This window comes from Arvicanthis niloticus, chromosome 26 (genome assembly GCF_011762505.2).
Source record: "Arvicanthis niloticus isolate mArvNil1 chromosome 26, mArvNil1.pat.X, whole genome shotgun sequence".
In the NCBI taxonomy this organism is placed as follows: Eukaryota; Metazoa; Chordata; class Mammalia; order Rodentia; family Muridae; genus Arvicanthis; species Arvicanthis niloticus.
In genome coordinates, this window is record NC_133434.1 from 8,088,936 (window position 1) to 8,107,696 (window position 18,761).

The window sequence follows — 18,761 nt, forward strand, 5'->3', positions numbered from 1 at the left end:
TATGGATCTGGCTCATTGGTCTTCAGGTGTGTTTTCATGATGTCTCTCTGGACTCTTTCTTCATGGCTTTCAATCCTGCATCCTCCTGGCTGATCTTCTCATGCCTGCTCTATCCTAGTATCTATTCTCAAGATTTCTCACCTCTGTTTCATGCCTAAGCCATAGCTCATAAGCTTTTTAATTGACAGATGATGCTTCCATACAATACATAAGATATTCTCTCTACTCACTCCAGCTTGCTCACTTCTGTCCCTGACTCTTCCACTAGACTCCCCAAGCTATGCTTGATGCTTGACTGTGGGTCTCTGCATCTGTATACATCTTCTGGATAAAGCCTCTCAGGAAACAGTTATGCTAGGTTTCTGTCTGCAAGCATAACTGAGTATCATTAAAAGTATTGAGTTGACACTCTCACATGAGATTAGTCTTGAGTTGTGGAAGTCATTGGTTGACCTTCCGTCAGTCTTTGCTCTGTCTTTGTCCCTGAACATCTTGTAGGTATAAAAAAAATTTGATTGAAAGTTTAGTGGGTAGATTGATGTTCCCTTCCCTCCTCTGAAAGTCCCACCAGGCTGTGGGTGGTGGCTACTTCACTCTTGATATCCCCCCTCTGGTAGGAATTTAAGTTACCTCCTTAGACTTCTCTTATCCTCCCTTGTCCTAGGCTAGTCCCAGAAATCCCCCTCACTGATTTCCATTTTCACTCTCAGCCATATCCTGCCAACTCTTGTCCCTATACTAGACTGGTATCCCTGTTTCCCTCCTCACCCCTTCTTCTACAGAGTTCCATCTTTTCAACCACCTTCAATAACTATTTAGTTTACCCTCCTCAGTTAAGATTAACATATCTTCCATTGAGGCCTCTGGGTCTGTAGATTGTAGCGTGGTTGGCATGCTCTTTATTGGCTAATGTCTACTTATAAGTGAGTAGATAGCATATTATCTTTCTGCCTTACCTTACTAAGAATGATATTCTTAAGATCCATTCATTAGACTGCAGAATTCATGATGTATTTGTCTTTCTGAAATAAGCCCACACCTATGGACACTTGATTTTTGACAAAGAAGGCAAAACCATATAATGGAAAAAGAAAGCATGTTCAACAAATAGTGGTGTTCTAACTGAATGTCTGTATGTAGAAGAATGCAAATAATCCTTATTTTTTACCCTTCACAAAACTCAAGTCCAAATGAATCAAAGACCTCAACATACACCAGATACATTAGACAGCCTGGTCCACTGGCGCACAGCCTGCAGAAGTGAGTTACATGTGGCCACCTGACTTCCATTAGCTGGCACTGTTCCTGCACATTGGTCTGGAGGACCCTTGTGGGACATCAAGAGTGTCCTACTTCCTGGTGGGGACCAGTGGGGCCCCACGAATACACAGTTTAGATACCTGCCCTTTCAACTTCTTCACAGGAGTACAGCTGGCAGAGGTATGTTTCACACATTAGCTGGCATTTGGCCTACCCTTTGGTTCCAATGAGCCTTTTAGGTCCCCAAGAGTTTCCTGCTAACTTATGGTGGCCTGTGGGCTCCTAAGAATACCCAGCTTGGAAACCTGCCAGGCCAATCCCCTCCCAGTCTGATTCACCTGGAACACAAACAGTAGAGAAGCCTGTAGGGGATCTCAAAACTACCAGCTTGGAACATTCCCCCACCAATCCTTTGCCTGTGAGGTCTGCCTGAGGCACAGCCAGCAGAGTTGAGTCCACTCTCTCTGCCTTCCTGAGAAGTCCTGCCATCATCAGGATCATCCAGCTTACACCAGAGAAAAACAGATACCTAGAGAACAGTGTGAGGACAAAATCAACAAGAGTCAAGCCCTGTATAACCCAAAGAAATCAAAGCACAGAAGATGATCTTAAATCCAATTTTATAAAGATGATAGAGGCCTTTAAAGACAAAATTAATAAATCCCTTCAAAAACCACAGGAAAATGAAATAAAACAGGTAGAGACATTAAACGATGAAGCAAGTAAATACAAAGAAATAAAAAGTACAACCAAACAGGTGAAAGATGTAAATAAATCTGTCTACAACCTGCAATGGATATAGAAGCAATAAGAAAACCACAAACTGAGGCATGTCTTGAAAATGAAAACTACCCAGGAAAGAAAACAGGGACTACAGGCATAATCATCATCAAGAGAATACAAGAGATGGAAGAGGAAATCTCAGGCATAGAAAATACGATAGAAGAAAGTGATGCATCAGTAAAAGAAAATGAAAAATCACACACACAAAAAAACATATATGACATAAAAATCCAGGAAATTTAGGAAACTGTAAAATGACCAAGCCTGAAAATAGTAGAAATAGACAAATAAAAAGATCCCCAGCTCAAAGGCCCAGAAAATATCTTCCACAAAGTCATAAAAGCAAATATCTCTAACCTAATGAAAAAGATGCCTATAAACATATAAGAAGCTTACAGAACACTAAATAGTTTGGACAAAAAAAGAAAGTCCTCACATCACATGATAATCAAAACACTAAGTGACAGAACAAAGAAAGAATATTAAAAGCTACAAAGGGAAAAAAAAGTAATATATAATGGCATACCTATCAGAATTACAGCAGAATTATACACAACAGAGACTCTAAAACCTAGGAGGGCTGGACATTTATCTTGCAGACCTTAAAAGATAACAGGTGTCAGCCCAGACTTCTATACCCAGCAAAACTTTCTATTATAGTTGATGGAGAAACAAAGATATTCCATGACAAAACCAAATTTATACAATATCACAATATCTTTCCATTAATCCAGCCCTACCTAGGAAAATAAAAGGAAAACCCCAACTCAATGAGGCTAACTACACTCAAGAAAACACTAGAAATAAATAATTTCACACCATTAAAACCAATAAAAGAGAAACACACACACACGACCACCACCAACAACAACAATAACAACAAAATAGCAAGAATTAACAATCATTGGCCATTAATATGTCTCAAAATTACTGGACTCAATTCTCCAATAAAAAGACACAGGCTAACAGAATGGATGCATAAACAGAATCAATCATTTTGTTCTACTATATACAAGAAACACATCACAGCAACAAAAACAGGTATTCCCTCAGAGTACAGGGATGCTAAAAGGTTTTCCAAGCAAACAGACCCAAGAAACCAGATGGAGTAGCCATTCTAATAGCTAATAAAATAGACTTTCAAGCAAAAGTAATCAAAAGAGATGAGAAAGGTCACTTCATACTCAAAGGAATAATCCACCAAGAGGACGTCTCAATTCTGAATCTCTATGCCCCAAACACAAGGGCACCTACATTTGTAAAAGAAACTCTACGAGAGCTTAAATCACACATTGAAACCCACACAATAATAGTGGGAGACTTCAACATCCCACTCTCACCAATGGACACTCGTCAAGACAGAAACTAAACAGAGAAATAATGAAACCAGCAAAGGTTATGACTCAAATGGACCTAAATGAGATGTACAGAACATTTGACCCAAACACAAAGGAATATAACATCTTCTCAGCATCTCACAGAACCTTCTCCAAAATTAAGCATATTATCAGTCACAAAGCAAGCCCTGAAACATACAAGAAGATTTAAATAACCCCTTGCATTCTATCAAATCACCATGCATTAAAACTGGATTTTAACAGCAACAGTACCTGGAGCTGGTCCAGGCACTGGTTCTCTCTGGAAGGCAGCTGAGGGGGTGGAGCAACAGCAAGAAAAACTTGGTTTTGTTAGTATAAAAGTTGTTTATTATAAAATGGCATTTACCTGTCTTTAACCTAAGTTATTCTGAGGCCAAAAGCTGCAGGCCTCTGATGATTAATACTCTGTAGTTAACCAGTTGGGGATTAAGTAAAGCTGTTCCTTGATATGATGCCCCCACCCCCACCCCTACCCCACTGCAGGGTTTTCCTGGTCTGAGCCCTGAGGCCAGCTAGAGAAAGTCACAGAAAAAAAAAAAAATATCTTTGAGAAAAGATTCTAACTTCTAGTATTTGTTTTTCAAAGAAAGAAAAAGAGGGAACTAACTTTCTATCGATCTTAAGAAAAACCTGACTCATCTTTTGTCGTTGTTCTCGGTGCTTATATTTTTTTTTTCAGGATACATGATCCATCACATATTACAAGCATCTGTTTTTCAAAAGTTCACAAATGCAAACATAAATTCAAATTATATGTTGAATGACAAGTACCAACAAAGTTGTTTGTGTGTTTCCATTAAGATTTGTTATCTAACTAAACATTGTCTGCCACTAGCTTCACAGTTTCATTTATAATTACAAACTATAATCTTATGGTTAAATTAACATGGCATGTCAAGAGACAAATGATTTGCCTAGTGTCTCATTAGAATTAAAGTTTTGTATAGATAAACCCAGTCAATATTTTACTTACTGTTCTTACACCTATAATAAATCATTTATTCTTTTTTTATGACCTTTAGTTACCAGATAATGTATAGTTTCTTGTATTCTAATTGGGTCCCCCAAATTAGTTTGCATAAGAGGGTCTTCTGGGAAACTGCCGTCAAATAATTCTAATTGGTAAAGAAAGACACAAGCAGCCAATAGCTGAGGAGAAGAGAAAGGTGGAGCTTTAGAATTCCTGGGCTTAGGGTGCAAGGAAGAAGGAAGAAAGAGATCTGCCATGCCTCAGGAGAAGGTGGAGTAGAGGAAGAGAGGAGAGAGGCCATGTCTGAGGGTGGGCAAGAGAAAGAAGAAGAGCTGCCATGTAAGGGGGCCCAGAGGATTACTCTACTGAGTCTAGAGCAGCCGAGACGAAATATAAAAATTGAGAAGTAGTAACTCAGAATTATTGGTGGGAGTTATATTCTAACAATATAGAAGTTAGACAGTTGTTCTATAGTTTAGTCAATACTGAATCTTAGTACATCATACTAGCAAGAAAATATGAAGGATTTCACGAAGGAAAGGGTAGTTATGATTAGGAGAATTATGAGCAGGCACAAATAAATAGATCAGACTAGAAAGTTTTTTAAATAGTTGGTTGGGAACACGGATAAAAACGAGGGCTCTGAATGATCTGCACAAAAGGAGTGTGATAGATGCTCTTTATCAGACCAACTCGATAGGACCAGCAAAGTCATTGACGTTTTTCCTCTAATGTTCTATGTCTGGATGCACAGTGAAAATCACAATTCAGTTCTCATTAGCACAAACTTTCCCCTAGCCCCTTCAATAGCCATTCTCTGTACACATTCAGAGAGTGAAAAATCAAGAAGACAGACTAACAAATGAAATGAAAATATCTGATCCCTGTAGGATGTCTTCAGCCCGACATCCTGATTTTTTTTTTTTTTTTTTTTTTTTTTTTTAATTTTTCAGTTTACCTGCTTTGGGCCAAAGCAGGTATCCACCACCTCTGTGACATTCCTGCATTTATTATTATTATTATTGTTAGTCTTTAATCTTTTATATAGTCCAGTCTTTATCCCTCTCCCACTTCACCCTTATACATTTCCTTCCCTGACTCCAAGAGGATGTCCCTACCTCCCACCCCACCTCTACCAGACCTCCCCATTCCATGGGGCCTCAAGTCTCTCAAAGGGTAGGTGCATCTTCTCTCATTGAGGCCAAACCAGGCAGTCCTCTGCTGTACCGGGGGTCTCATATCAGCTGGTATATGCCGATGTATGCTGCCTGATTGGTGGCGGGATGGGGGGGCGGGGGGGGGGAGGAAGAGGAGAGTCCCTAGGCGGGGCGTTTCACTCTGGGTCTCACATTCATGAGAAGGGTCCGTGCCTCTCTGGCAGTGGCAGCGGGTTACAATTGATATGAGAAAGTCTGGTTCCAAAAGGGATTTCAGAAGCTTTATTGTTCATGGCGTGGTAGATGGGTCTGGATGGTGCGTGCCCCCTCCCGTCCCTTAAGCCAGGGGAAAGCTGACCTAAATATGGAGGGGGAAGAGGGGAGGGAATAACTTAATTAGCTACGCCCCCTGGCCTTTAGATAACTCATTAATATGTAAATCTCTCAAGGCAGAGGCTTGTCAGTCACACCCTCTACCTATGTCTTACCTGACTGAATTGGGAAGGTAAAATGGAGTTTAGACCATGTGTCAGGGCCCTGGGTTTTGGAGGCGTGGCCGAACACCTGCCCTCTCCGGGTCCCACACCAACCAAAGAACCACCATACCCTTCCACAGCCTGACAGTTCTGTGTCTGAGAGATCTCAGGGGTTGAGATTAGTTGAGACTTCTGGTCTTCCTAAGAGGTCCTCCTGAAGACCCCCATACTCGGGAGACCCTTCCTCAAGTCTCAGGAAATCATGACCACCCAAAGATGACAAGAAACCATACCTGGATGCAATCAGCAGAGGTTTATTAGGAAAGAAACCTGGCAGCCAGAGGTCTCACCATGCACTCGCGCAGGAGTGGGGTTCGACCCCAACATCCAGTCCGTGGAGGGTTTTAAAGGGAAAAACCACAAACCAAGGGAGTGGGGAGGGAGTGAGGGGTTGCCAAGGATACATAACATAAGAATAGTGAAACATTCCAGAGAAACTCACCCTGAATGGTTAGTGTCTTGTGAAAATCACCCTGCATTCTTCTCAAAAATGTGGTTTTTATCATGTCATTGTGTCCTATCCTGCCATTACCAACTATTTCAGATTAACTATCTTCCGGCTATAGCCCCACCTAGGTGGCAGCATCTTTATCTGTAGTCAGGAATGTGTCTTCCTGCCTTGGGCCTCTCCCACCCATAGGTGGGCCTACTGCTTGAGGCTTGATTCAGGGGCAGTGTTCTCCACCTGGAATGTGCTCCGGGGAAAGTGAAGGCCTGAAATCTTATTTTCAGTTCCTCATTCTGGAATCTGCACTTTTCTGCCCAGGTCTAAGGGCAAAGAAATCTACACATATTTCATAAAATGGCCTTTATAATTTTTCACTCTACACTCCTACTCTCAGCTTCTTCCAGCCTTTCCCTAATTCAACCATAGGGGTCTCCAGCTTCCGTTCATTGGTTGGGTGTAAGTATTTGTATCTGACTCTTTCAGCTTCTTGTTGGACCTCTTGGAGGGCAGCCATGCTAGGCTCCTGTCGACATTCCTGCAATGTTAGACTTGGCTTGTGTTGATAGCTGACTGACCCAGAAGGTGGATTCCATCAGGGTTGACCTTTTGGCTATGACGCTTCCCTTCAGTTTGTGCTGTATATATTGGGATCGGATCGGCAGTCTGAGAATCTGTTCAGCAAAGTGAAGGCAGAATGCATTCTCTACCTTCTGTGTCCACCTCAAGGCCATTTCTGTCTTTCCATCTTATTTCACCAATTCTTTCATTTTGCTATCATCTTGCTATACTTGGCAATTTATCAGCCTTTGGAGTATACTTTTTGAGAAGAATGACCTTTGCACTCCCCATAAATTTTTCTAGAACTACAATGATAGTTTTTAGGAATTTCATTTGACCACCCCAGATGTGCTCAATATCTCTTTGCTGGCCATGTCCAGGAGGAGCAGCTGCTCTGGTTGGTAGCTCAGTGCCTTCTTCATGAAGTTCCCAAATATCACTAACTCCATTGCCAGCTGTGCCCTTCCCCCAGGCCTGAGCAGGCCTGCCAGTCATTTAGCACAGTAGACCAAACAACAGGACATGGGATGCATTGCATTGCAGGCCTTGGCACCCTGCAGTCTGCAACTGGAGCTAAGAAGAATGGACCGCCTGCTGAGCTTGCCTTGACATCTGCTGGCTACTATCTCCTTACCCAGCCCCTGGGCTGAGCCGAGAAGAGGCTCTGGGGGGTGGGGCTTACCCTTTATATGTGAAAGCAAAATATTAAACTTTGGGCCTTGATCAGAATATGTTGTCTTGGCCCCATGCTTCTCTCCTTTCCCCTTTCATTCCCAGCCTTCCTCTCAGGTAAACCCGGTTTCCCATAGCCGCCGGTGGCTACAGTCAGCCAGACCAAAGGATAGTTTTCTAGTTTTTGCCCCATTGTTTGAAAGTATCTATCACTTGAGTCTCCAGATATTTCTATTGCTCACCCAGAATTCCCTGTGCGAAGGTCAGGAAAGAGCTCCTACTGCTTCAAGATGGCAAATAGGGCAGCATTTTAAAGGTGTGTCCACATGTACTGGGACAACAAGGGAAAAGAAAGAACTAGGGTTGAAAAAATGTTAAGATTTGATATATTCATTTCATCATGTCTAGGAACTGTATCCCAATAGAGATCACAGCTGATTGTCTTTTCCAAGTGTTAAATTTTTAGTATCAGTAGTGAATGAGAAAAGACAGATTGTGGTGAAACTCACATGCTAGCTCACCTCGCGACAAAGACAATGAAGTCAATACCAACCTCATCAACACCGATGTAGTTCCTGGCTGAGTTGCAGGTGGATGGATGTTTTTACAAAATGACTTGCCAAGGATCATTTTTTTTTTTTTCTGGGAATGTTTCAAAGTGTATTGGATCTCTCCAGGATCACCTGATTAAAATGGAGTGCCACATTATGCTTCTGGGATTAGACATGATGCTTTCCATGCTCCTTGTATATGGTGGTCATGCACTTAGTCATAACCATGTCATCCAGGTACTGGTCATAGCCTTCCATCATAGTGTACCAAGCTCCCAGGCTATAGACTCAGTTCCAAGAAGTCATAGCAGCTTCTACTCCTGCATTCACTGTCTGACTTGGCACTAGTGTTGTCTTCTTAAGCACTTCCCTTGCAGAGCCAAGCAGTTCACCCATTTTTAGGGGAAGAGCTTCCCATCGATTGTAGAAATATCTTATTTGTCATTTGTTAGCTTGTTCAATTGTTTCTCTCACCAAGCCTCGTTGCCATACTTCTAACAAAAATGAAAATCATGTCCTTTTTTTTTTAAAGAACAGATTAAGAGGAACAAGTACCTGGTGTATTGATTGTTGCACACGAATTTCATGGAGTTATTTTCGTCTGGGATTTTCGAATTTTGCACTTATCCTTCTCTCCAGATCTATTAACTAAATTAATGTCTTACTTTTACAACATACCCAATCCATGAAGTTTTTTTATAGTAAGGAAAAATGGAAAAGTATACCCTTCAAATTAACATTGATCACATATTTTGAGACCATGTACTACCAAGCTCACCAGGTTGAACTCGAATACTATCTATCACTCTGGCAGATTTGTGATACCACTGTATAAGACTAAATTTGTGATCTGACTCTCTAAGACTCCTCAGAAACTAAAAATGGAGACTCTGATTTTCAGTCTCCACAATGAAATTCTCTGAGCATGTTGAGCTCCGTCCCAGCATGCACAGCGTCCATGCCGATGCCTCTGCTGGGAAACTACTTTGACTTTCCCACCACGTCTGTTGATTGACTCTACAGATCCCAGCTAAAAGAACATTTTCTGAGACAGCAGCTCTCCCGCCTTCAGAGAACCCTACCTCAGCATATAGGTCAGTAATTCTATATTTAGAATTACCAGATTTTATAATCTTTAATAACAGGTTAAGTATCCAAGAGGTATGCTTGAGGTTTCAAGTGAACATTTTTGAATAACTTAGTCCATAGAAGTGTTCACTAAAGATACTAAAATAACCTCCCTTACCACAACACAATTAAACCAAAAAGTTAATGAGATGCTTTTTTAATAATACTTCTCCCTTTTGGGATTAATTCCCAAAGGAAGATCACAATTATTTTAAAATCTCTGTTGCAACTTATTGCAGGTCCTGGTACCAAACAAAATTGCTGCCAGGGAGTTGAAGCACACTTAGACTCATGCCATCACACTGAAAGTGATGCAAAGGAGGAATAATTCTCAGTTCTGATTACAGATTAAAGGACAGTGAGTCTCCTCAAATCTACTGGAGGAAGAAAGGAAGTCAGCACTCAATAGTGCCATCACCTTGGGCCTTCTGTTGTCTCAGTAAGTACCCAGATGTGTCCTTAACATTTATCTGAATGCTCAGTCTCTCATTCACTAAGGGCATAATAGGAAAGGAGGTAGGTGGGTAGAGATTTAGGCAATAAAATTTAAGAGTTAACCTATAATTTAAGGTTTACACTGTATTGAAACTGAAATAAATAAAAACGTAAGAATTTTTCAAAAGATTAAAAACTAGAAATGATATAATCAAGAATAGACATGTCAATGGATGTTAGTATATGATGATGCACTCTTATATTCACATAGGAACCAAAAAATTGAATACAGTATTTCTTTGATATGAGCAGTTACACTACTTACATTTTTAATACATTTGTTTTTATTGTTTAAAGTCTGGTGTTTATACTCCTGTTTTTTACATACAGATGTTTAATAAAGTACTCTTGAGGTTGTCGTTTTGAACTTCTACACATACTTCATTTACCTCCCAGGACATATATGACAAATTTCCTTTAAAAATTTAACACAATACAAATAATGATGTTTTAGCTCTCTCTCTCTCTCTCTCTCTCTCTCTCTCTCTCTCTCTCTCTCTTTCTCTCAGTGTGTGTGTGTGTTCATTTGTGTATAAGTGAGATGTATGGTATATGTTTCAGAAAGAACAAAGAGATAGTTACAGTGCGCAAAATACTGCTACCACATAAGAAGTGCTTACAAAGCCTTCAGTCACTGTGTTATCCCCAATTTCCCTTCATACAAGCAACAGGAGAATCCCACGTACAATCACAAAACCTCCTTTTTCCAAAGAGGAGTGACCACATATTCCTGCTGCTGCGTAACAAAAATTCAAGGTATTTATTCAAATTCCGGATTTGGTAAGGTCGACATTTAGAGCTTAAAATGGCAAACTACACCCTTTGGGTTGTAAATTTGTTCTGGTTCTCATTAGCCTCAGTAATTGAAGCTGGCTGCTAACATGATTGGAAAAATAATCTTCCATTAACTAAATTTGTTCTGGGACAACTTCGCAACTGTATATGATGTATCCTTATCATGTTCACACCTAACTCTTCCTTATCCTTACCCCACCCCTTCATCCCCTTCTTCACATGTTCATTTCCAGAGTCTTTTTTGTTAATTCTAGAACAATGGAGCATCTGGAATGATGGAATGGGACCGTTTTTATAAAAACGGGAAGAGAGGACACTAGTCTTGAAAGTTACTTTCTGGGTGATATTGTGAAGGACACCATCTGCAACAGCCCTTGGAAATTATCTTTGGGGTAAGAATCTTAAGAACATTGTCTCCAACTAGATACCTAACTACAGAAAGACATTCCATCATCAGGAAAGGCAATTCTATTTACAACATCTATCTGTAAATATCTGCATCTTTTTTTCTCCATCCCTGGGATTTAAACTCTTCTAATCCACATACAGAATAAATTTCACCAAGAATTTCTTTCCACAGACTCCCAGGAGCTGATTCATCCCTAAACATGACAAACCACACTATGGTGACAGAATTCACCTTGCTGGGCATCCCTGGAACAGAGGGCCTGGAGAATGTCCTCCTCTTCGTTTTCTCGACAATGTATGCCTGTGCCCTGCTGGGAAACTTTCTCATTCTTACTGCAATCACTACCTCCCCCAAACTCCACACACCCATGTACTTTTTCTTGGGCAACCTCTCCATCTTTGACTTAGGTTTCTGTTCCACTACGGCTCCCAAGATGTTGTCATATCTCTCAGGATGGGGTGGGGGAATCTCTTTCCAGGGATGTGTTATCCAACACTTCTTCTATCATTGTCTGGGCTGCACACTGTGCTTCTTGTACACAGTGATGGCCTATGACCGCTTTGTTGCCATATGTTTCCCTTTGAGATACACAATTATCATGAACCACAGAGTATGCTGTGTCTTGGCCACAGGGACCTGGATGAGTGGCTGTGTGCATGCCACTATCCTAACTTCCCTCACTTTCCAGTTGCCCTACTGTGGCCCTAGTGAGGTGAGTTATTACTTCTGTGACATGCCTGCTGTTTTACTTCTGGCTTGTGAGGACTCCTCTCTAGCACAGATGGTAGGTTTCACAAATGTTGGTCTTTTATCTCTCATCTGTTTCTTTCTCATTGTTGTATCCTACACTCGAATTGGAATCTCCATCTCAAAAATCCGCTCAACAGAAGGTAGGCAGAGGGCGTTCTCCACCTGCAGTGCCCACCTCACAGCCATCATCTGTGTCTATGGACCCGTCATTGTCATCTACCTTCAGCCCAACCCCAGTCCATTGCTTAGTGCAATTATTCAGATTTTACACAATCTTGTGACACCCACCATCAACCCATTGATCTACAGCCTGAGGAATAAGGATGTGAAAGCTGCCCTGAGGCACGTATTTCTTAAGAGATGTCTCAGTTTGGAAGTAAATGAAAATATCTAACTGTTTGCTGAATAATGTTCGATACAGTTTAATTTGAGTCTGTGACTTATTTCACAGGACACATTTAATCTACAACTTCTATGGCATATTAGATTGAAATGTACATTGCATCAATTTACTACTTCCTTCACCATTTGAAGATACACATTTATTTTATATTTCTCTGTTTTATAATGCAACATGTGATGAAGTGTCTGTACAGATGTGTTGATTTTAATGTTGTGTGGGTTCTCTTATCACCACTATTCCTCAATATTTTTTAGTTTTCTAACTCTAAATGGGCTCATAAACTCATTTGCTCTCCCCCATTCACTATCTTAGAATTTTATATCCATTCTTAAATGGAGAACGTACACTCCAGATTCCTACCAAAAACTCTGGAATTCAAATTAATGAAAACTAAGTTAAATTGAGCCTTTCATATAAAGTCTTGTGAGAATACAAACTTGTTTCCTTTACACATCGTCCAGATTTTACATATTTCTTTTGTTATTCTTGTTGTCGTTGTTGTTTGTTTGGTTGGTTGGTTGGTTGGTTTTTTTATTTGTTGGATATTTTATTTACATTTGAGATGTGATCCCCTTTCTCTATTTACCCCCCACCCAGGAACCCATTATCCCATCTCCCTTTTCCTGCTTCTAAGAGGATGTGCCCCCACCCACCTGCCCACTCCCACCTCCCCATCCTTGAATTCACCCAGAATGGGGCATCCAGCCTTCACTGAATCAAGGACATATTTCTTATGTTTTCATTTTATCCCTTGAAAGGCACAAACCTAGATTATTTCTTATTAGGTGCTCACTATCCACTTTGGTTTGATAAAGTTATCTACATCTGCCAAAAGGCCAACTACATTGAAATGTATTTATTCATTTTTAAAACGGGATATTTGGTATAGGTATAATGTCTGTAAATCAGATAGCTGTAACTTTCCATGGGAGAATTATGTAGTTCTACTTTTTCAGAGTAACATGTGTAACTCATTTACCCTCTTTTTCTCTACGCTACAAAAATGCCAGGAAAATAAAATACATACATACATTTTATGTATTAAACCTAGTTAAATTTTCGGCTAATATGGTTTTCCTCTTGTCTTGGTTTTAGGTTTCTCTTAGTTATTTTGAATCTACCTGATTCAGGGTTTTTCTTAACTGGTACAATCTTTCCTGTTTTGAAAGAAGAAACAAGTAAATTATGGATAAGAAGAGAAGAAATACGGAAAGAAATATAGAGCTGTGTTGAGGAAAAAAATAGTTGTCCACAGTGGAATAATTAGTGGTTTTTAATCAAATTTCTGTTTAAAATTTGGAAGGTTGAAAACTACTAGAAAATATAAAACATGCCCATTAATTTTGAGCAATTCTGTTGGAACCTATTCAAAGCACTCCAAAGACAGTGCATTCCTGTAACCAGGGTGCTATGAAGTGCTGTGTAGGTATCTCTAAAATGAGATACTCTAGCACACAAACAGGCAGTTACTCATGCAAAAATTAAGTAGACATTAGTGTAGCTCAGGACACCTTTGATCCTTTTAGACAGCCACAATTGATTTGAAATACTAGACATACTGATGTTAAAGAATCAAAAGTAACCCAGTTTTATAGCTCCTTCTATATTCAGCGTAGACCCTGAAAGTGGAGTACCCATCCATTTCATCAGGAGGTTATGGTTGCTTCTCAGGAACCACCACAATCACTTCTATCAAACACCCACTCTTTCCTTTCTGCACTTGCCTTCTAGACAGAATGCCAAAGGGACATGTTTACAACCTTGCCTCCTCTGTTTATTTTCTATTTTATTTTATACAGTGTGTGTGTGTGTGTGTGTGTGTGTGTGTGTGTGAGAGAGAGAGAGAGAGAGAGAGAGAGAGAGAGAGAGAGAGAGAGAGCACAAACATGTCACAGTAAGCCACAGTAATCCGAGAATGACTTAATTTTAATTCTTTCCTTCCATCATGTGTTTCCAAGTTATTGATCATAGGTCATCATCACATATGGAGTCATGTTGAATTCTTCCTATTATGTTATCTTTGAAGTCATTTGTTATTGATAGTGGCATGATTTATCATTTGTTTGATGCGTTATCTCAAAAATTACTTGACCAGAAAAGTATTTTATTTTGCACATTAAATATGATCTTTTTTGAAGTCAAGGTGATTTTGTGATTATTTCAATAACATATTATGCCTACACATGTTGGCCTGAATACTGACACATGATATTCCAACAATGTTATTTACTGAACTCTCTGAGCTCAAAGTGGTAGGACCTGATAGAGATATACAGTTTGGGTGTCTGCTTCTATCAGCTGCTGTTGGAATCTGCTTTGATGACAACTGGTTCTAGGCACTAATTTATGAGTATGGCAGAATATCATTAGGAATCATTTCATTGACGTTTTTCCCTTTATATTCATATATATATATATATATATATATATATAAATTCTCTGTGTCTTATTGAACTGTTGGCAGGATCTGAGAAACCCTAGAGTACCATACAAAGTTGAGTATTATTCTTTAAAGGTCCATTAAAAAACTATGTTCAAAAGTTGATGGAGCGTGCATTGAATCCGTAGATTGTTTATTGGTAAGGCCGTTTTTATTATATTAGTTCTGCCCATCCATAATCATGAGAGATCTTTACATCTTCTAATATCTTATTCAATTTTTTTCTTTAAATAATTGAAGTTATTGTCATACAAGTTTCTCTCTTGCTTCTCTCTTGCTTCATGTCTTAGTTAGGGTTTCCATTGCTATAAAGACATACCATGACCAAGGCAACTTTTACAAAGTACAACATTTACTTGGGGCTGGCTTACTGATTCTGAAGTTCAGTCCATTATCATCATTGAGGGAAGCATGGTATGGCACAGGAGGAGCTGAAAATTCCACATCTTGTTGTGAAGGCAAACAGAAAAAGACTGGCTTCCAGGCAGCTAGGAAGCATGTCTTAAAACCCATGTCCACAGTAACACACTTCCTCCAACAAGGTCCCACCTACTCCAACAAGGCTACACCTCCTAATAGTGCCACTCCCTGGACCAAATATATTCAAACCACCACACTTGGTTAGAGTTACCCTAAGAAGTTTTATATTACGTATGGCTACCGTGAAGTGTGTTATTTCCATGATTTCTTTCCTAACCCAATTTGCATTTGAGTATGGGTTACTGATTTATTTTTAATTCATTTTGTATCCAGTTTTTTGCTGATGCTTTTTGTCAGCTGTAATATTTCTCTGGTAGAATTTTTGGACTCACTTATATATGCTATTAAATCATCTGCAAATAGTGATACGTTGGCTTCTTTCTTTCCAATCTTTATTGTCTTACTATAGACATACTTCTGTGATATCCCTTTTGTGTAACATTTTATCTATGTGGTTATTTTATAAAGTTTTGTCTAAGAAGGTATCATTTGCAAGAGAATAGAAATAAAGTGTGGCTTTTGGGGATGTGCCTCATCTACAAAATGTATATATGTATGTTTGTCTATATGTATGCATATATACATGTGTAAATAAGTATATGTGCATGTCTATAAGTATGCCTGAACAACTTGTGGAATTATTGAGACTAGTGGCTGGACCCTGTCAAAGTTTAAGGGTCTAAGGGAAATCTCCATGTCTGCATAACCCTTGCATTTTTATGCCTGCATATTGACTAAGGATTGCATGAAATACACATGTGCCAAATCCCTACCTATCATTGCTTTAATTCTATTTGACAAAATCTGGAGAGTGTTTACTTCAGTGGTCCCCAGTCACATTTAGAGTAAACAGTTTCTATGGGAGGAAATTTAACTTGGGAGAATTCAAAGCCATATGAACCAATTACCTAGTTGGAAATCTGTTTCAACATCATTATGAGACTTGATAACTGAACTACATTCATATTTATAAGCCAATAACACAAATATCAAAAGAACAGAAGTTAAAAATTCATATATATATGTATATATACATAAATAAATATATTATTGATTGTGAATAATTCAAAAAAGTTATTGATTCTATGTTCTGTATATTAGGATATATAGAAGACTAATACACAAATCAATGTAAGCAAATGCACGACAAACATATAATGGACCCCACAGGTTTTTATTGTGCTCATTGTAGGTTATTGTTTTATGGTATTTGTGGTGTTGGTGTTTAGTGGTATTGTTTTATTTTGGGTTTTTTATTTTTATTGATTTTTGGGTTTGGAGGTTTTGTTATTTGCATTGGGATTCTGTTTATGTTTTAAGAAGGAACTTAAAATTGGGTGGTAAGAAAGGAAAATGACCTACAAAGACTTGGAGGAGGAAAATAATGTGAACAAAATACATTTAAATTTAAAAATAGTTCTAAGCAATAAAATGGAAAATAAGACAAACATACACCCAAAGGAATAAAGGTCCCTTAGGAGAAACCAGATACTGTGATGTCACTGCTTAATTTCTGACTGATTCCAAAACAAAGAAAAGGAGTATTTGAACTTTTATTTCCATGAAAGGATAAAGTATTTATCTTTGGGTTCTTCCCTGGGTATGGCAGCCACATGAACCGTCTGAATTTTTTAGAACCATTTTGATTACAAGTGAACTCTAGACCCAGATTCATGGTTTCTGTACTTCAGGAAGCCATGCAACCTGATGTGCATCTTGACAAAGCAGACAACACCATTCCCTTCTTCTCCTGTGATCTCTGCCTGCAGTTAATGTACCCAAACCATAATCTTTCCTCTGAAGTTTCTTGCAGTAGCAAAGTATTGTTATTATTTGTATTGCAATATTATTAAATGTGTGGGCATCTTTTGTGTTTATAATGTTTAGTTGGCATGTGGGTATTATGAAATCTATATTTCTTCATTTGGAAAAGTGAAATTACTTAAAGTCCCCATGCTGGAGCAATAAAATTTGTAAGTAGGAAAAGAAACCCACTATTTCATAATGAATGAACCCAGAAACTCCCAACAGAAACCCAGAGAAGACACATCAATATAATATTAAGGCCAATGTGAGGTTGTAGAGAAAGAAAATTAAGGCTTATATATCTTTAACAAATAAACAGAGGCTAATTAACATTTACCTCTTATTTTCTTTTCTAAAACATAAAAAATATAATAGAATTGATAAACTCAGTTTAATAAAATGGCATAATATTACTTGACATATTTTATATTGTTGCATTTATTTTAGAGTTTGTTGTATAGTGCTACAGTAAATATCATGGCTAGATATAATTTAGTATGTTGACAGATAAGATAATACATTTTTCACTTTCTGTGAAGCATTTACTTGGTAATCTGTTCATCTTCTGTTGTGAAATGAAGCCAATAGAATGACCTGCTGTAAGAGAGCTTATTGTCTGAATCAGAAAGCTGTTTGGTGGTTGCCTGGCAACAAGCTGTTGTGTGGATTTTTATGCCAATAGAATAAGAGCATTGGCTGAGATGTTGCTGAGAGGAAACAGGATAAAATATTTTCTCTCATTTGCAATCCACCTTTAATTTTAACAAGCCTAACATTTTATTCTTTCAAGTCTGGAGTCAGGTACTGTAGTCTATTTAAATTTAGTAGTCAGAGATAAGGAAGTCAGTAGAAGGATGTTTGGTTAAGCTCCTCTGTATACACTATTTCCAAATTTTATCCTTAGGAAACACAATGCTCACTAAATACAAATAAATAGAATCCCAAGCACATTTTTTTGCTGAAACCTGAAACGCAAGGAATGTGTACTACCCCTTCCTGAGAGTACATTAAAGAACAACTTACTGTGGCAAAAGACTCTCAGACCAGGAGAGTTAAGCTGCTTTCAAGTCTCTCTGGGAACTCAGCAGTTCAGCTTTCACGAGTCATCATCCAGGCTGGAATGTGTTTTTCTGTGATGCAGCTGCTTGAAACTCATCCACAGTTCTGTTAGTGACAGCTCATCCATCCCACTGTTAGTAATCCCCATGAACTCATTGGACAGGCAAGTTGGCCTTCAGTTGTGCTTAGACTAATATCAGATTATATTTTTCACTAACAGTTCTCTGTAGTCTTCATAGTCATTACACAACTGTTCAGTGACCTTTATGGAATGAATAGACACGGTTTAGTTCCCCAGGATATATAACAAGACAAATTTGGAAGTCTTTCTACTCACCTGCATAGGAGTGAAACAGACTTATTTGGGGGTTCTTAGCCTCACTTTCATTTGAGAAGATTTCATTTAAATTTTCTGTGCAGTATCCCCATGTAATCTGTGTTTCTCAGAGGTGTTGATCTCTCCTTCAAGAAATTTAGGAAAATAGTGAAGAGGTGGTTAAGGTCTCACAGTCATATGTACTGTGTGTGGCACTAGCTAGCTCCTTCAGCTTCCTGAACTTCATTTCCTCCCTTTCAGTTCTGAGTAGCAAGACTTTCTTCATGAGAATACTGGAAGAACTTGGTTATATCTATTACGCTAATGAACAACAATTATAATGAGGATTCACAAAACTGAAAAGGG

The 18,761-nt window shown here is 38.8% G+C and overlaps 1 pseudogene across 1 annotated transcript; it reads left to right on the top strand.

Annotated features, from left to right (window-relative positions):
* Nucleotides 1-9,738: 9,738 nt before the first annotated feature.
* LOC143438841 (putative olfactory receptor 10D4 pseudogene) lies at nucleotides 9,739-14,484 on the top strand (annotated as a pseudogene). The gene is made up of 3 exons (XR_013107423.1): nucleotides 9,739-9,881; nucleotides 10,987-11,124; nucleotides 11,313-14,484. The product of XR_013107423.1 is annotated as a putative olfactory receptor 10D4 pseudogene (transcript).
* Nucleotides 14,485-18,761: the final 4,277 nt, after the last annotated feature.